The sequence below is a fragment of the Crocodylus porosus genome, unplaced genomic scaffold (assembly GCF_001723895.1).
Source record: "Crocodylus porosus isolate Cpor-Errol unplaced genomic scaffold, CroPor_comp1, whole genome shotgun sequence".
NCBI lineage: Eukaryota > Metazoa > Chordata > Crocodylia > Crocodylidae > Crocodylus > Crocodylus porosus.
Window position 1 is genome coordinate 32,487,106 of NW_017728914.1, and position 15,882 is coordinate 32,502,987.

The window sequence follows — 15,882 nt, forward strand, 5'->3', positions numbered from 1 at the left end:
CCTCCTGAAAGGACTACCCTTGAACTCAAACCAGCTGTGCCAGGTGGTCTGCACATGTATAGAGAACTGGAACAAATAAATAGCTGTGCAAGAACTCAGCATCCCAGATAAAAGAAAGGAAAGAATGCAAAGCAATAAATCACATTTCCCACTAGAAAATAAAGCTCAGTGTTTATTCCAGCGGCAAAGACGGAGATTTCAAGAGCAGCGTAACAAAACAGATGGGTAAGAGGCCCAACTACCTAACTAAAAAGACTCACCTAAAAAAGGGTGATGGGAAAGCAGGTGTCAACACTGCTCACCATCAGGCCACCCTACGAGAAACTAGCTAATGAAAGGCTGGGGTCTCCACAGTCAGTGATGAGAGCTAAACAACTTGAGGCAGCTTCCCAAGCTGTGGTCAGCTGACTGTCCAAAAGGTCCCATCCAGCAAGATAGGTCAAAGCTCAGAACCACAGAGAAAGAAGGGAGTGCCTGATCCTCATTACAGCTTAGAAGTTTCAATTATGCTCATGCAGAGACAAGGCTAGGTTGGTGCAAGTCTCTGGAGATGATGGTTATGGCGAAGAACATCTAAAAGAGTACTAGTGAGAGTCTCTTACGAGACGAGAGAATATTGCAGCAACTGCTGCACCTTTCACAATTACACCTCACTGCTGAACATCAGGATTGCTGTTGTACCTCTGCAATAATTATTTCAGATCCATACTGCATAAAAACATAATCAATCATTCATTCAGTCAAGAGTATGCTACGCTTTGACAGTCCTGCAAAAAAAATGCACTTCAAACTTTCTGGATGCAAACTGTAGGTGTCATGACTCGTAAGATTTATATTCAAACAAGACAAGTCAATTTAAATTCTGTTACTAGCAGCTCTTATAAACATGCCCCTTCCGATTTCAAAGAGCGCACACTGATAATGTAATGCTGGGCTGATAAAATCTGATTTCAAATACTTTGTATACATTTGCAAAAGTAAAATAAGTAAACTTTATCAGTAAATTATGAAAATATAATTATATAAAATAAGTAAACTTCTTGCAAATGTGATCATTTCACAAAAGTTATTGACATCATGCTGACCGTAGAAATATAGTTTCTATATAGTGACTCTTTTAATCGTTTTCTACTATTTAACTGAAAAATACTGGAACACAAGTTTGCATTGCAGATGCTGTCTCATGTTTGTTTTAAATTCATTTTTTCCCACCAATTTGTGTGAAAGAGGCTGGCAAAATGCAGTGTATCCTCAACTACCAGCCAAACCATACAAAGAATAAGAACCTAGTAGTGCTACCATCAAAACCAGTTACTATTTTAGGTCAAGTCAGAGACCGCTGGTAGAGCGGTTGCAAAATGGCAGCTTGTTGAACTCCTCTGGGCCTCAGCCACTGGGAATGAGCTGGACACTGTAACACACCCACTAAATGACTTATACCTCCACCAGTGGACATAGGAATGTCATCTTCCTACTGCTACTTTAGCTCCTGTAGTACAAACTTGTGCTTTAGCTGTGCAGTTGGACCAACTAGCGTCTTTCCAGCTGCCTTCCACATGCTCAAATGGTCATGAAAGCACGGATTTGGATCCAGGCTGGCGTCAATCAGAAGGCACTCCACTAATTTTGTTGAAGTTACAGCATTAATCTAAATCGTCTGGGAAGAAGACTGTAAATTGCTTTGCAGTCATTCCTCTTACCGGATTATGATGGAACAAGCTTTTGGTACTGTAGCCAAGTATGAATTACCAAACTAGCCAATGTTAAAACAACATTGTTAAGTCAAACGGTCCCATTCAACTACATGTTCATGGAAAATTATGGTCCTACAAGCTCAGATCACAATCATATGCACATTTGATTATTATTTATCACTGTGCTGGGCAATTGTCACCATCTATATGACTGTATCATGGAACCAAAGAGTAAATAGTATGTAATAGCCACATGCTCAGATCCTCAGGTCAGAATGTGTTTCCAAACCTGATGAAGATGGCCTTGCATTCAAACACTTGTCTAACTTTACTTCAACCATGCAGTTGGTCTAATAAAAGATATGACGCTCCCAAAAATCCTTGCCTCTCCCAAACAGGGACATGGATTAAAGGGCTTCATTGAAGAAGTAGAGTAACAGCTGTTTCATGAACAAGTCTCTCTCCTAACTCCACCTGACGAGCAGAGACGTAGTAGACCTTTAGGATCACTGCCAGCCTGTCTACTTTTCAGTTGGTTAAGACCGGGGCGGCCAATGCAAGGCACATATGCCACAAGTGGTATGGGCAGCCTCTGTGCGTGGCACAGCAACTGGGGCGGGAGCACATCTGCAAAAAGAGCAGGGAGCAGAAAGCAGAGCAGCAAATCAGGCAGGAAGCACAGGTATGGGAGCAGAAAGCAGAGTAGCAGATAGGGCAGGGAAGGGGATTCAAGTGGCACTCAGGGAGAGAGCAGGGTTTAATTTGTGGCACACCTATCAAAGAGTTGCCCCCCCAACCACAGTGTGAATGTGAAATATAAATGATTCAGCGTTTGATGACAATCTCTGGGAATACGAGCTGTCACGAATTAAATAGCAAATACTAAATGTGTATGTAAGCATGTATGGGGGAGAGAGCAGAAAACTGTGTACATGCTTGTGCATGTGATTGTGTCGCACACGTGTGTGGAAGAGGAGGTTTGACCTGTGAACTGCTACTCTTCAGTGCATCAGAGAGCCATTGCCAAGAGAAATCAACTTTGGCTTGCTGTAAAAATAAAGTTTACTGCCCCACTGTTCGAAGACAATAGGGATGTTGTGGGGATAAATGTATTATATTTCGTGAGGGAATCATATTTTATAGTGATGAGCCTATAAAAATAAACACTCCAGAAACCTTCTTAATAGTGTTTTACCTCTAAAATTGAAGTGCATGTGTAAGCAATCACAAGTTTAATCACACTTGGCATTCTGCGTGTCACTAACACCAAGTACATTTAAGAAAAAAAAGTGAGGGCTGAAATGAGGAAAGATTTCCACAAATGTTTTCTTTTATGGTTCATGCAAATATTTTGTAGCTTTCAGGTTATGAGAACTGGAAGTTATCACATAAAGCAAGAGCAGCACCGTTTTCCTGTTGTTAAGATTTAGCCATTTGGTACATCTAGGGACATCCAGCGCCGTTGTAAACTGTTTGTAGCAACCACTCGAGAATGCTCTAACCTATCACCCTGCGTTCATTTAAGTCAGAAAAGTTAAAGTGAAGCCATCAGAGGAGAATGAATGGATTTTATTTTTAAAGCAGCTATTGATATGCTCTATGAGCAGGCAGCCAGTAGTTAAGTATGATAATATTTAATAAATAAAAGCCTGTCCCACTGAAATGATGAAATGTACCTTTTATTCCTACTGACATGAATGGGAGTCATCAGTGCTCAGGACCTGGTGAGGTTTTGGGGCACTAATTAGGAAAGTCCCGCGTTTCAGGCTAGCAGTTGCATACATGGGTCACATTAAAGCACTTAGTCCCACTGAAGACAATTTGATTTAAGTACATGCTTAAAGTTAAGTATGTGTTTAAATGTTTGGTTTTTTTATAAACCAGGGACTATATGACTAATCGAGTTATTTAATAGGACCAAATCAAGTAGCTGAGGACCTTAAGCAAAATACAAGATTACAGAGTTTCTAACCGCTAAAGGCAAATCTTCTTAGCCCAAGAATTATCAGACACTGTGTTGTGGAGTGCACCTTAACAGACAGATTGCCGTACACATACTCCTCGACAAATTATAATCGTGCAGTACAATTCTCCGTCCATGTAACGACAGCATTGGTTTTCATGACAAAAATATTATTAGGGAAATGTTCAGTGCACATTCAGTTGCTTTGAATGAAATTTAGTAACTGAAAAAGAGGGAGGGAAACAATTTATTTCTTTGTGGACTTCCTAAAAAAATCCACACTGTGCTGGACATCAACGTTTCCAAGTTAAGCATTAAAAAAAGTTAGGGACTGCCAATATTCAGGATAGCCATGCAACCCCAATTCAGCCTCCTTGTGCATAGATATTCCAGCTGGTTCTTTAATTACATGGCCACACGCTATTTTTATGCAACAGGTTTAGCAAAATTAAATAAATTCTGCCACCAACAGAAACCCCAGCAGCATGCTGAGCTATCACTGCCCAGCCATGCCCATCACCCAAAACCTTACAGCCAAAGGAGAAATAAGCCTGAGGGTTCATATCCTGGTACCAAAGGACCTCCCAGCTTTACACACACCAACAGCAAAGTGCCTTATAGGCTTAGTATTTCACAGAACAATGTTTGAGAACCATTACAAAGATGAATAAATCTATCATAGGAAAAGGATGGTATTCCCTGCTTCCTTGTATTTTGGCCACACATACACATGGGCCGTATCAGTTAGTGCAGGTTGAAGCATCCGTCTGATTTACCGCACTTAAATGATCAAACTGTCAGACCTTACCCACTCTTATTTCCTTTTATATTTCATCATCTGTGGTTCTCTTAACAGTGACCATGTTGGCAATAATTTAATTTACTGCGTATTTATTGGGTTTTTCAGTCACAGGATGTCGGGAGAAAAAAGTGAAAGGAGTCTTATGAAAAGACAAAAAGGAATCCAATTTTAGAAATTAAATTGCAGAACAAGTTTTAAGCCACTGCTGTGTTTAAACAAGTACTTTAAGATGAAATATTATACACAGCGAATATTTAACAGGCAAGACATCATAGATTACAGTTTCATTGTATGTAAGAAAAAATGGACAATGGATCAACACGTTAAAAATGTTGTTTGAGTTATGAGAGCAGAAAAAACTGGAAGACTCTGAAAACTTCATGTTAAAGCTGCTTCAAAAACCATTTTCTTTTGCTAGCAAAGAAATGCTTCATCAGGTACATCTGCAGTTAGCAATGGTGACATCCCATGGCCTCATAACGGTCCCTGGAGACTTGGTTTTTTCACAGATGTATAATCTTGCTTCTTATTCAAAAGTTGAATCACAACTACATTTTCAATCCATCTCTTCCCAGAAAAAGCCCTGTGAATCTGCAAAGTGAAATTCAAAGAAAACCCAGGACAGGAGAAAGACAGATGTATTTATCATGCACATATGATACAGGAAGGAGATAAAAATATTGTCATTGCTGCCTTACTGACTGCAAAATGAGAGAACAGTAATTAATCAACAGAGAGGAAATATTGATTGAATTTAGAGAAACTTCAGTTTTCTAATGGAACAATTCCTCTGCAAAGGTAACTGGCATAGCGTCTTTAAATTAGAATGGCAAGAAGCCAAGGTTTACCCAATTCATGTATCATTTCAGGCAGTCCAGAGAAATATAAAACAAATGCACATTGCTTTCTTTAAAGTAATTTAAATACTTTAGTAAATCAACGGCATTGACAGTTTGATGGACTATGATGGAAGAGTTTTCCTCCAAAACATAATCTCTGCAACCTGCAAGAGCTCCGTCAACTGACTTTTTATGACTTTATTTACCAGATGTTTTACTTTTTTATGTCTTTTCTGACTATTTAGTGCTTGCCGGGTGCACCCAAACTGACGTGGGTTTCTCCCTTCCTGAGATTTATTGCAGTCTGGGCAATGTGGCCTCAGGGGAAGGGACCTGACTAATGCACCATCAGTCGGAGGCAAGGAAAAGGTCCCAGTCCACTCCTCGTAGATCTATGGTGACAGGCCCAGTACAAAAGTCACCACCATAATTCAACGGGACACGATCAGTCAGGGTTGGAGAGAAGTCTTGCTCTCAAGGAGTTTCTGCTGTGGGTCAGAGGAGGCCACTTATGCCAAAATCCCCGTGCAGTCACCAGTGGCTGGCTCTAAATTGAACAAGTCAACCCAAGTGTGATAAAAATTGAATGCGTGACTGGGAAAAGTTCGAGAGCAGTGATTAAATGGAAGTGAGGAAGGGGCTAGTTAGCACGAAGCCCTCTCTCCAGCTTCCCAGGGCTGGCTGGCAAGTCGTTTTCTCAGCAAGAACATTTATTTTCCCCAAATAGCTTCTATGGAAGCAAGAGTTCTCTCACCTAAAATATGCCTGGTGCCTATTTTTCTGCAGGGCGGCAATCACTTGTTTCTTTGCCTGACTTGTAGATGCCTGGGACTGTGCTGTTAACCACAAAATAAGGAAATAATAGTAGACCTCAAAAATACATGAATCAAGCAACGCCTCACAGTGCCTAGTGAAGACTTGTAAATGTTTGGATGTGCCCAATTATGTCAAAAATGATTTAAAACCAATTGCACGCTTCCAGATGGAGAACAATACCGAACTTCAAATAACTGGAGACTTGCACTGTACAAATGAGAGACAGAGGCTACATTTTTACGACTTTTTGTAACAGAACAAGAAGAGTTGCTTATTCCACCCAACACGTTTTCTCGCCAGTCCCTCCCAATCCCAGCGCTCTTCTCCACAAGCAACACACATTAAAATGGCTGCCCCCAGAGCATGCCTGGGTAGTACGGTTATTAATTATTGTGATACATTATTGTGCCTATGAACCTGTGTCTATCGACTATTATCTTCAATTCCTCTGGCCGAACGCACCAGAGAGCAGACTCCCTGCGCAGCTCCACAGTTTGGACATTCCTTGCCTAGCATCTGCATCACGGGACCATAAACACACAGATGGTCCTGACCACTTGAATGTGGTCAAATTGAAGGAGGACTGTATCAGCAGACAGCTCTGAAACAGAACTAATGCTATGCCTCAGTGGGCGCATCCACAAGATACGCTTTACTCGTGATTAGGGCCAATTGCTGCACCGTAAGCATCACCATCTACACGTGCGATCGCTTACTGCGCAGTACTTGGCTCTAATCATGACTAAATGTGCTACCAGTAAATAAAATGTAGCAAACTTCTTCCCGATTACTTACTGTGCTGTATGGTGCATGTAGACAGCCAACTGGGAGCAAGCTTGCTCCCAGTCAGCTGGGCAGCAGGGCAAGGGATTGCTCCCTGTCCCCGGGAGCTGGATGCTGCTGGAGCACCAGAGCCCAGGACGAGACCATGCCCTGCCAGCAGTGAGCTCCGAGCCCCTGCTCCCAGGTCACAATTGCAGAGCAGAGGCTGGGGAGATCGTTCTCAGCCACAGCGCTGTAATTGCGATCATGGAGCAGGAGCTGGGCAGGGAACAGGCTCCTCAGTAGAACTGCGCGAAGCTTTGGTTACTGTTTCAATTCGGAGGAGATCTGGCCCCATTCAGTGGCTGAGTCTCCAAATCTGAATCAAATCAGGACACCCATTAATCTCTCCAAATCAAAGCGGAAGCCTCTGAATCGATTCGGAGAGATTCGACGATTCGGCCATAGACACAGCTTTATATGATTTTTCAACGTACATCGAGGTACCAGGCATGGATTGTGAATGCTGAGATGGTGGGGTGGATAGAGCGTCCCATGGAAGCGCACGGGGAGGGGAGGCCCCCCGCGCACTCTGCAGTGGACTGGGAAGTGGACCAGAAGTACTTCCGGTCCACTTCCAGGTCCAACACAAGCACATGGGGGACCCCCTCTGCCCCCCAGCTCGGTGACTGGTGCCTCCTGGGACTGGGGGGGCACCTGGGGTCCCCCCATGGCTGATCACTGAGCCAGGGAGGCACTGGGGGGGTGTCCCCCTCATGCTCTGCAGCGGACCCAGAAGTGGACCGGATGTACCCCCACCGCGTTCCCCCATGCTCCCATGGGATGCTCTATCCACTCCACCATCTCAGCATTCATAAGCTGCACCTGGTACCTTGAGGTACATAGAAAAAACATGTAAAGCTGTATCTATGGCTGAATCACTGATTCTCCGAATCAGAATTGAATCTTTAAATTCCAATTCAGCCAAATCGAATCAGGACAATGATCCAAATCAGCGAATCCAATCACTGTCCCCCAAATTGGGCTGAATCCAAATTGAATACTGTCCACTTTGCACACCGCTACTCCTCAGCCCCCACCCCACAACTGCAGAGCGGGGCCTGGGAACTGTCCCGGGCAGCAGCAAGTCCCAACTCCAAGTTCCAGCTGGGCAATGGAGGTGCAGGGCTTGGAAAGAGCTACAGGGGATGAGCAGGTCCCTGCTCCAGAACTCTTCAGCCACAGCGGGTTTGTAGGCAAGGACTCTAGGCCCAAGTACCCAGTACTTGCCGGCATATGGGTCACAAGACTACAGGAGACCGGGTGTTTTCAGGCATACGCTTGTCGTGGCCCGTGAGTCTTTCAACAACCTCTGGAAATTCCAAGGGATTTTGGAGGCAGTTGTGGCAAATATGATCTGTCTGTTCCAAAGTGATTCTGATTAATTAAATTGTAGCCTAGTTCCATAATAAAGGATTACCTTAACAAGGAACAATTTATCTGCATAGTAAGTATATCTGTCAATTAAAATCGAAATCTCTGCCTCTCAGTCAAGCAGTACAATCAAAATCTGCTTGAAACCTAGACAGCTGTGGTATATTTATGGCATGATTTTAAGGCAGAATGCAAACTTTATGTAAAATCTTAGCATAACTGTTTCCTTTCAATTGATCACAACTACTGTAATATTGGCCACAATGGTTCAGCTGGCTATGTGTGCTATAAAAATATTCTTTCTACGGACCTGATTTTCAATCTAGCTTTAACCACAACACACTTGTGCATGAACAAAATTAAACCCTTGAGTTTTCACATGTCGTCATTATATTAACGATAGTCTCTCTCACAGGTAAAGAACATGTGAACATAAGGATGGGATATGTCAAAGTCAGAAAAAAGAAGTAACACAATAGGTACATTTCAAAAGGGCTGCTGTGTAGAACTGTTTTACCACTGTCAAGCATTTACAAATGCCATTACAAATGCTACCATTTTTCAAAAAAGAGTATAAATATTTTAAGATACCCACTGTGTTGCTGATTTTAAATCCAAAGATAACAAACTTCTTATATGCATGTAAGTATTAAGAAACATACAATCAACAGGAAATGCAGAATTTATTCCTGCCACAGTTTAACAATTTACCTCTGACAAAAACCAGCATATGAAAGTACTTCGGCCCCTTTCCCAAAAAAAAAAAGTCCATGCTTTGGTTAAATAGAATGAGTTTCTACAGTGCTAACATACAGCTTGAACTTAGAAAATTATTGCTCATCTAAAACATGAGGCTTTAATTTCTCCAGTAGATTAATAATAGCTCTGTGTGAGAAAGTAAAGGGAGAAAATGGGTTGAAACATTGTACTCTTTAGCCCATTGTCTTCTTGCCAAAAAACAGATGATCCTGCCAAAACCAAAACTCAATAATTTAAGTTACTGGAAACTAATATTTGTGTTTTCCTAATAAGCTGATAGTGTTTTGTTTAAACTCAGAAGAAAATCTAAAATTTCCTGAAATCAGATACATCTTTGCCATTTTTTTCACATCTACTCTCTCCCAGTGCGTTCCATGTCTTAAAAAACCTTCATACATGAAGGCAAATACCCTGATAGCCTCTGTGCTTAGGGGTCTGATTTTCTTAGCAGATGGAATAAAATTCCCATTTCCCTTGCTATAAAGACAAAAGAGGTAGGGGAGTATGGATGCAAACGTTAGAAAACACTGCTCTCAAGCTCTCTTTACAGAATCTGGTGGAGATCATAATGCAAAATTCATGATCAAGGCCAAACAAATGTGACTTCTCCTTTTATATGCGATTTCTGCGGACACCAAAAACAAGACACCAAATGACATTGCTACCCAAACCCTGCTCCTGGCATCTCCCATTCGCTGCAGTTCTCTTCCGTGGGTGTCCCAGACAGTTGGACCCAGATCTACGGCAGCACCAAAGCTGCCTGCGTTGCACCAGGACATAAGCCTGGGCAGTAGCGTCTCAAGTGCCTCAGCCCAGAACATGGGGCCAGGCTGTACAGGAGCTACGTACAAATCTCCCTGTTCTGAGGGTGTAGATCCCACACTCGGAAGTAACTAGGGGCAAACCCAGCAAGGCTTCAGTAGTGACCAGTGTAGCCCCCCACTTCTGCGGCCAGGCTTCCAGGGGCTGTACGGTGACCCGAGATTTTTAAAAAGTGTAGGAGTGTAGGAGCAGTGACCAGCAACTCCCAGCCTCTCCCACCCTGGGATGGACAGACTATGCTGCAGTAGCAGCAGTCAGGAACTAAGTCCCCAAATCAGGTAAGAATCCCACCTCCTCGCTCTCAGCACACCCTCCCTTCCCCTCTGTGCTCATGGCACCTCTCTTCTCCTCCCCGCCCATTCCTGCCCCTCACCTTTCCAACTCATGGCTCTGGGTGCAAGAAGGGGGGGACCCACCCAGTGCCACTACTGCTGTCCTGGCCACTCCTGCCCCATTCCAGATGGGGCTGCAGGGAGTTGCGCGGAGAGCCAGGCTCCGCTGGGGACAGCAGCAGCAGCGGCAGGTCTGTTCCCCTCCCTGTGACTGGTCCCAGGTTGGTGGGAAACACCTGGCGGGGACTGGGCAGGGAGGGGAAACTGCCATTACTGCTGTCTCCAGCCAAGCCCAGCTCCCCACATAGCCTGACTGGAAGCTCTGGCGCTCTCTCCATCTCTGGTCCTCTGGAGGTCACAGCAGAAGCAGGCAGGAGAGGGAAGGAATGGCCCAGTGTCTTACCTGTTTCAGGGCCTTTAAACTAGTCCCTGGCTGCTGCTCCTGCAGTATGGTCCAAAAGAGGAGTGCAAGCACGTCACTGCATCCCCTCTGGATGTACCCCTGCCAGGATCGGGAGCATTGAGAAAGACAAATTAAATATACAAACCCAAGAATTCAAAAGTCATGAGTCACGTCCTCTCCCCAAGTCATGAGTTTGGCTTAAATCAAGAGATTAAAAAAAGTAAAAACATCTGTTTGCGGTTTCTGAGCCTTTGGGATCATATTTATGATCATTTCTATGCAGCTATCATAAAAACTTTCCCTTTTCACATGGAAGCTGAAATTCTCACATATTCACATGACTTGTAAAACTTGGGCTTTTAAAAAACTCACCAAGTACCATTCGACTTTCAACAAAACTCAGAGATTTGGCAACAATGTAGTCACCTCCCACAGTGGATTTTAAGGACTACAACATACAGAAAACACTAGTGAATGTTTCTTTAAAACTGGTCCATTGCTTTAGGGTTTTTCTGGAAGCACACTACAGCGCAGATTTCTAGGCTGACAGTCGATGAAACATTTTGACATATGTTAATCGAGGCTATATGCTGATCTTCACTTAGAAACTCTGAGCTGGAGTTTGTATGGACTGAGAAGATGTGGAAAACCAATAAAAATATGCAGCTGAAGGAGAAGAGAAACAATCTGTAAAAAAAGCAAACTGAAAAACTAAATAAAATTCACTCTGTAAGCCTGTTCCTTAAAGCAAATCACTTTGGTAAGATAGTCAGGCAAGCAGGAGAAATGTTCATGGCAATTCAGTTTGAACAGACTGCCTAGAAACAAGAGGTGGAGTCCAGGGACACGTCCAGGATCAAAAGATCTGCATGGCTGAGTTTAAGGCCAGGGATCTCCCTTTCTTCACCTACTCAACCAGCTGACCCTGGCACCCTCTCTTCTACTTGCAATTACCACCTCGGGAACAAGACGCAATTACCACCTGGAAGACGCAAAGCTCTATCTATGGCCTCTGAAATCTTCAAGAAAAAGCAGGAGAGGGCTCAGATGCTCCCAGAACATATGGAGCCCTTTCAACCTCCGAAGTTTGAAGGACTTGCAGCAGCAGGGCCTGAGGTGTCTTTGCCAGCCCATTGCTTGTGAAGGCTGGGGGCACGCGGGCCTTCTGTTTCCCCCTAGCGATACCGAAAGGACCAAAGAAGCCTCTGAGAGAAAGAAAGAGAAAGGGGGAAAAATAGGAAGAGGGAGAGGGAAAGAGCTCATCCATCACGGAGAAGACAATAGTTAGAGGTCCTGGGATGAGGCAGGGCACACTGGTTTGTTTCCTAACAAAACAGACACGTTTCACTGGGTCCACTTGGAATTTAGGCTGGGCGGGCGGCCCGTGTGCAGCATGTGGCGTTTCAGGTTCACACCAAAGGTTAAAAGGCAGAATCCGGTAGAGGTGTATCCTGCCCCGCACGTCAGTTCAGGCAGGTGGATTGGCACGGTTATGGATAAAAGACTGAACAGACAGGAGTGCCCAGAGAGTGAGCAAAGGCTGGTATTTTCCTTTAAATACTAGCCAGTTCTTTTCTTTATATACCTGTTAAAACCCTGGAAAGCCTGGGTGCAGAGCTAACAGTTTTCACCTGTATGTCAAGCTGCCTCTTTCCAGTAAAGACAGGAAACCAGATATAAATGGAGAAACCAAATGCAAACATCTCTAACACAGACTTACATATAGATTTTTTTTTAAAAAAAGAAAAGGGAAATTTATTTTTAAAATTCTTGCAATTTTTCCTTCTTTTTAAACATTTGAAAACTGTCAATTAGTTCAATAGCTGCTCAAAAAATGGAAGGCAGTTTGCAAACTTTTCGAACTTTTTTCCTTGATTTTTCTGTTCCCATTTCGGATGCAGTCAAAACACTGAAGTCAGAGGAATTACAGCCATCTCTGCGAAAGCCAGTCAGCAATACCTGAGACTGAGCTCTTCATTCATTCAAATAAACTCCCAGTTTCCAAATGATAATGGCTCCCGTTGTCATTAATAATGCTTCCTATTTCTTAATTGTAGTTTAGCAGTTTACTTATTATTATTATTATCATCACTACTACTAATGTTACAGCAAAGGCAGATGGCAAGAAAGATGCGAGTCCAAAATGCAGAGTATTTGGCCAGGCAGCAGAAACTATCAGTTATCTAACGGACTGTACCAAGCTGGCTAGAGACAAACATGAAGTATGGCATGACAAAGTTGGCCATAGTGTATGCTGGGCCCCCTGCAAGAAGTACAGAGTACAAGTAGGAAAGATACTGTAGAGATTCATTTTAAACACATTATGGGATTTTTCAATTGTGACTTTTAGCAAGATAGGCACTTAAGATGAGCTATGGGGGCTGTAAAGGAGGAGGAGGGATGGTGCTTCATCACAGGCTTTTCCTTTCCCTTTGATAGAAATGTCCCATGGAAAAGGCAAGAAAAAATGTGACAAACAGAATTGGTTATGGTAGGAACTGAAGAAAATCCAGGGCATGAAAAGTATAAGCATAATACCAATTGCTTATGGTGCACCAGGATCTCATGACAGGGGTATCATAACGGCACTGCTCTAGAAACCAGCTCTATTGTAAGAGACCATAGGACCTTCCAAGAGCAACATCAATGGGCACCTCTAAAACCCTAGGAAAAGTGGTAAATTCCCCATTGCCTTGGTTTAAGTTAGATTCACGTTAGCTCCTGTCTTCTCTGAGATCCCAGGAGGCGGTGAGATAAACTGCTGCTACTAATCCCTATAACATCTTGGCAGCACCCAACAGCCCCTGTCATGAACCAGGACTCCCATGTGGTAGGCACCGTACAAACATTGAAACATAATGTGCTTTCATTCACAGACTCTGAATGACCTTGCCCTGATCCGTGACTCTAAACAGCATGACACCTTCCGCTCAGCAAGATGGGACTAAGATTATTCTCAAGACATATGCTGGGTTATATCAGTCAACAACCACCCACAGCGAGCATCCTGCATTGTTCTCGAGGACTTTCCACACAGCCAACCCCGTCCATCACTCATCCACATTGGTCTACAACTCCTGATCATTACATGTAAAAGAAAATCCAGGTGGAGCTTCAGGAAAGCCAACTGGTCCCTATTCATGGAGACTGTTGAACAATCCATTGTTACCATCCCACGGCAAAACATCCCAGTTGATGAAGCCTATATGCATTTCCGTGGTGCCCTCTATAAAGCAGTGCAATCCTCTGTACCCAAAGGATTTTACCCCCTGTACACTCCTTGCTTGGATGGAGAGTGTGCTGCTCTACCAGATGAGTATGAAAAATCTGGAGATCCAGATATCGCCAATCACCTTCTTGAATCACTAGATGCTGCTCGTCAGAACCGCTGGGAGAACTCAACTTCATGAGCTAATTTCTGCCACTCCAGTTAGAAGAGCTGGGGTCTCATTCGCCGCCTGGGAGCAGCTCAATGTCCCCCAGCCCAAACTCGATCGTCTGTGTTGGCCAATGCTGTTGCTAGCCACCTCCTGAAAGTGGCAAGAGCCCCCATAACAAGAAGGATTTTGAGCAAAGAATACATGAAGAACGGCGTCATTTCCATCAAAATGTTCAGAACCCAGATCCTCCACAAACATTTTCACCAAAAGAACTTGATGCTGTGCTGTGCAAATTAAAATCTGGCACCACAACTGGCTATGACAACAGGCACTCAGTTTCTGAAACATCTTGGTCCTCGAGCTCATAATTGGCCTCGACTCTTCTTCAACTGTATTATGCATGAAGGACGAATTCCATCGGCATCGTGCTGAGCAAAAATTGTTGGCCTACTCAAGCCTGGCAAAGACCCACAATCAGCAGGAAGTTACCAACCAATCTTCCTCCTGCATGTCTGCTACAAGACACTTGAGAGACTATTTCTGCAATATATTTCTCCAGTAATTGATCCTGCCCTAAGCCCAGATGAAAGGGGATTTCACCATGGCTGGAGCACATGCAACCAATTTCTAGCCTTAACCACTTATAACAGCCTTCAGAAAAACCTGAAGACTGATGTTGTCTTCCTCAATTTAACAGCAGCGTATGATACTGTCTGGCATACCAGACTTCTGGCAAAAATATCAGGAATTCTGCCACATTGGGTTGCTTGTCTAGTCAAACTATTACTAGTTGTCAACACTTTCAAGTCTACCTGGCCAACCAAACTAGCTCTTGGAGACAACAAACCAATGACCTCCTTCTGGGATCAGTACATCATTTCTGACCCTACAGTTAGTTAACCAGAATTTAGCTGGCCATGCCGTCATTGGGCACTTCTCAACCATTTTCAAACTGGACAGGGTCACTGTGCCTGAACCCTATACCAATGAGGCCTTCACAATGACAACAAACGCACTTGTGGACAAGTTCAAACCATGCCCCGCATTGTTGACTAGTGTCTATTTAACATGCTACCCGGTGGCCTTCAAGCTCTTCACACCGGTGATGACATCACTGTAAGATGGCGGGAATAATATGCCAAAACCACCTACACTAAATAAATACATTCACAGGCAAGTACTAGGGCTGCAGCACAATCGCCGTTTCAGCTGTTGTTACTGGTCGGCCGTGCTCCAGAGTTTGCTGCAGTAGTGTTATGTTTCAGATAGCTCCAGGAGAGAAAGCAATGGTCTAGGTCTTAACATTTTATTGAGGTGTTTTGAGATATTAGTGTCAGGGGTCTTCTTTTAGCAGGAACAGTGTGCCAATAATTTCAGTCAAGTTGCCCAAACTGAAATATGATTTGTGCTATCTGTATACCAGACCCTTACTTCTGAGGAATTTTTACCATCTAAAAACAAAAATACTGCCATAAGGTGTGAATAACATTAAGTCTCTTTTGTTTAAAAAGAAACTGAGCAACTCAGAGCTATTTTCCAACACTGCAGTAAGATTATAAACGCTCACAATACAGCAGCTTCCATCACGATTCCAGGAGCAGGGGCTTAAGCTCCTGCCAACTGCGCCTGCGGCTACGTCAGGCTCTGCTGTGAAGTGCATTTTGACCTCCGCTACAAAGGGCCTCTTTGGACATGGCAAAACACACAGAAATTTGCCACATCTGCGGTGAGTGAAATCTCACTTTGGTATCTGATGTGGGCAGAGCTTAGCACGCTCTTCTGTGGCAGCTCCACGTCTACACCTGAAGATATGGCAACTCATTTTCCTTTTGGGAATAAGAAGGTGCCAACACAAAGCCCAGGCACCATGTCTGTA

General features: G+C 43.6%; 1 protein-coding gene across 1 annotated transcript in view; it reads right to left on the reverse strand.

Annotated features, from left to right (window-relative positions):
* ADAMTS2 (ADAM metallopeptidase with thrombospondin type 1 motif 2) overlaps positions 1-15,882 on the reverse strand; it is a 236,069-nt gene that overhangs the window by 126,163 nt on the left and 94,024 nt on the right. The window lies entirely within an intron of this gene.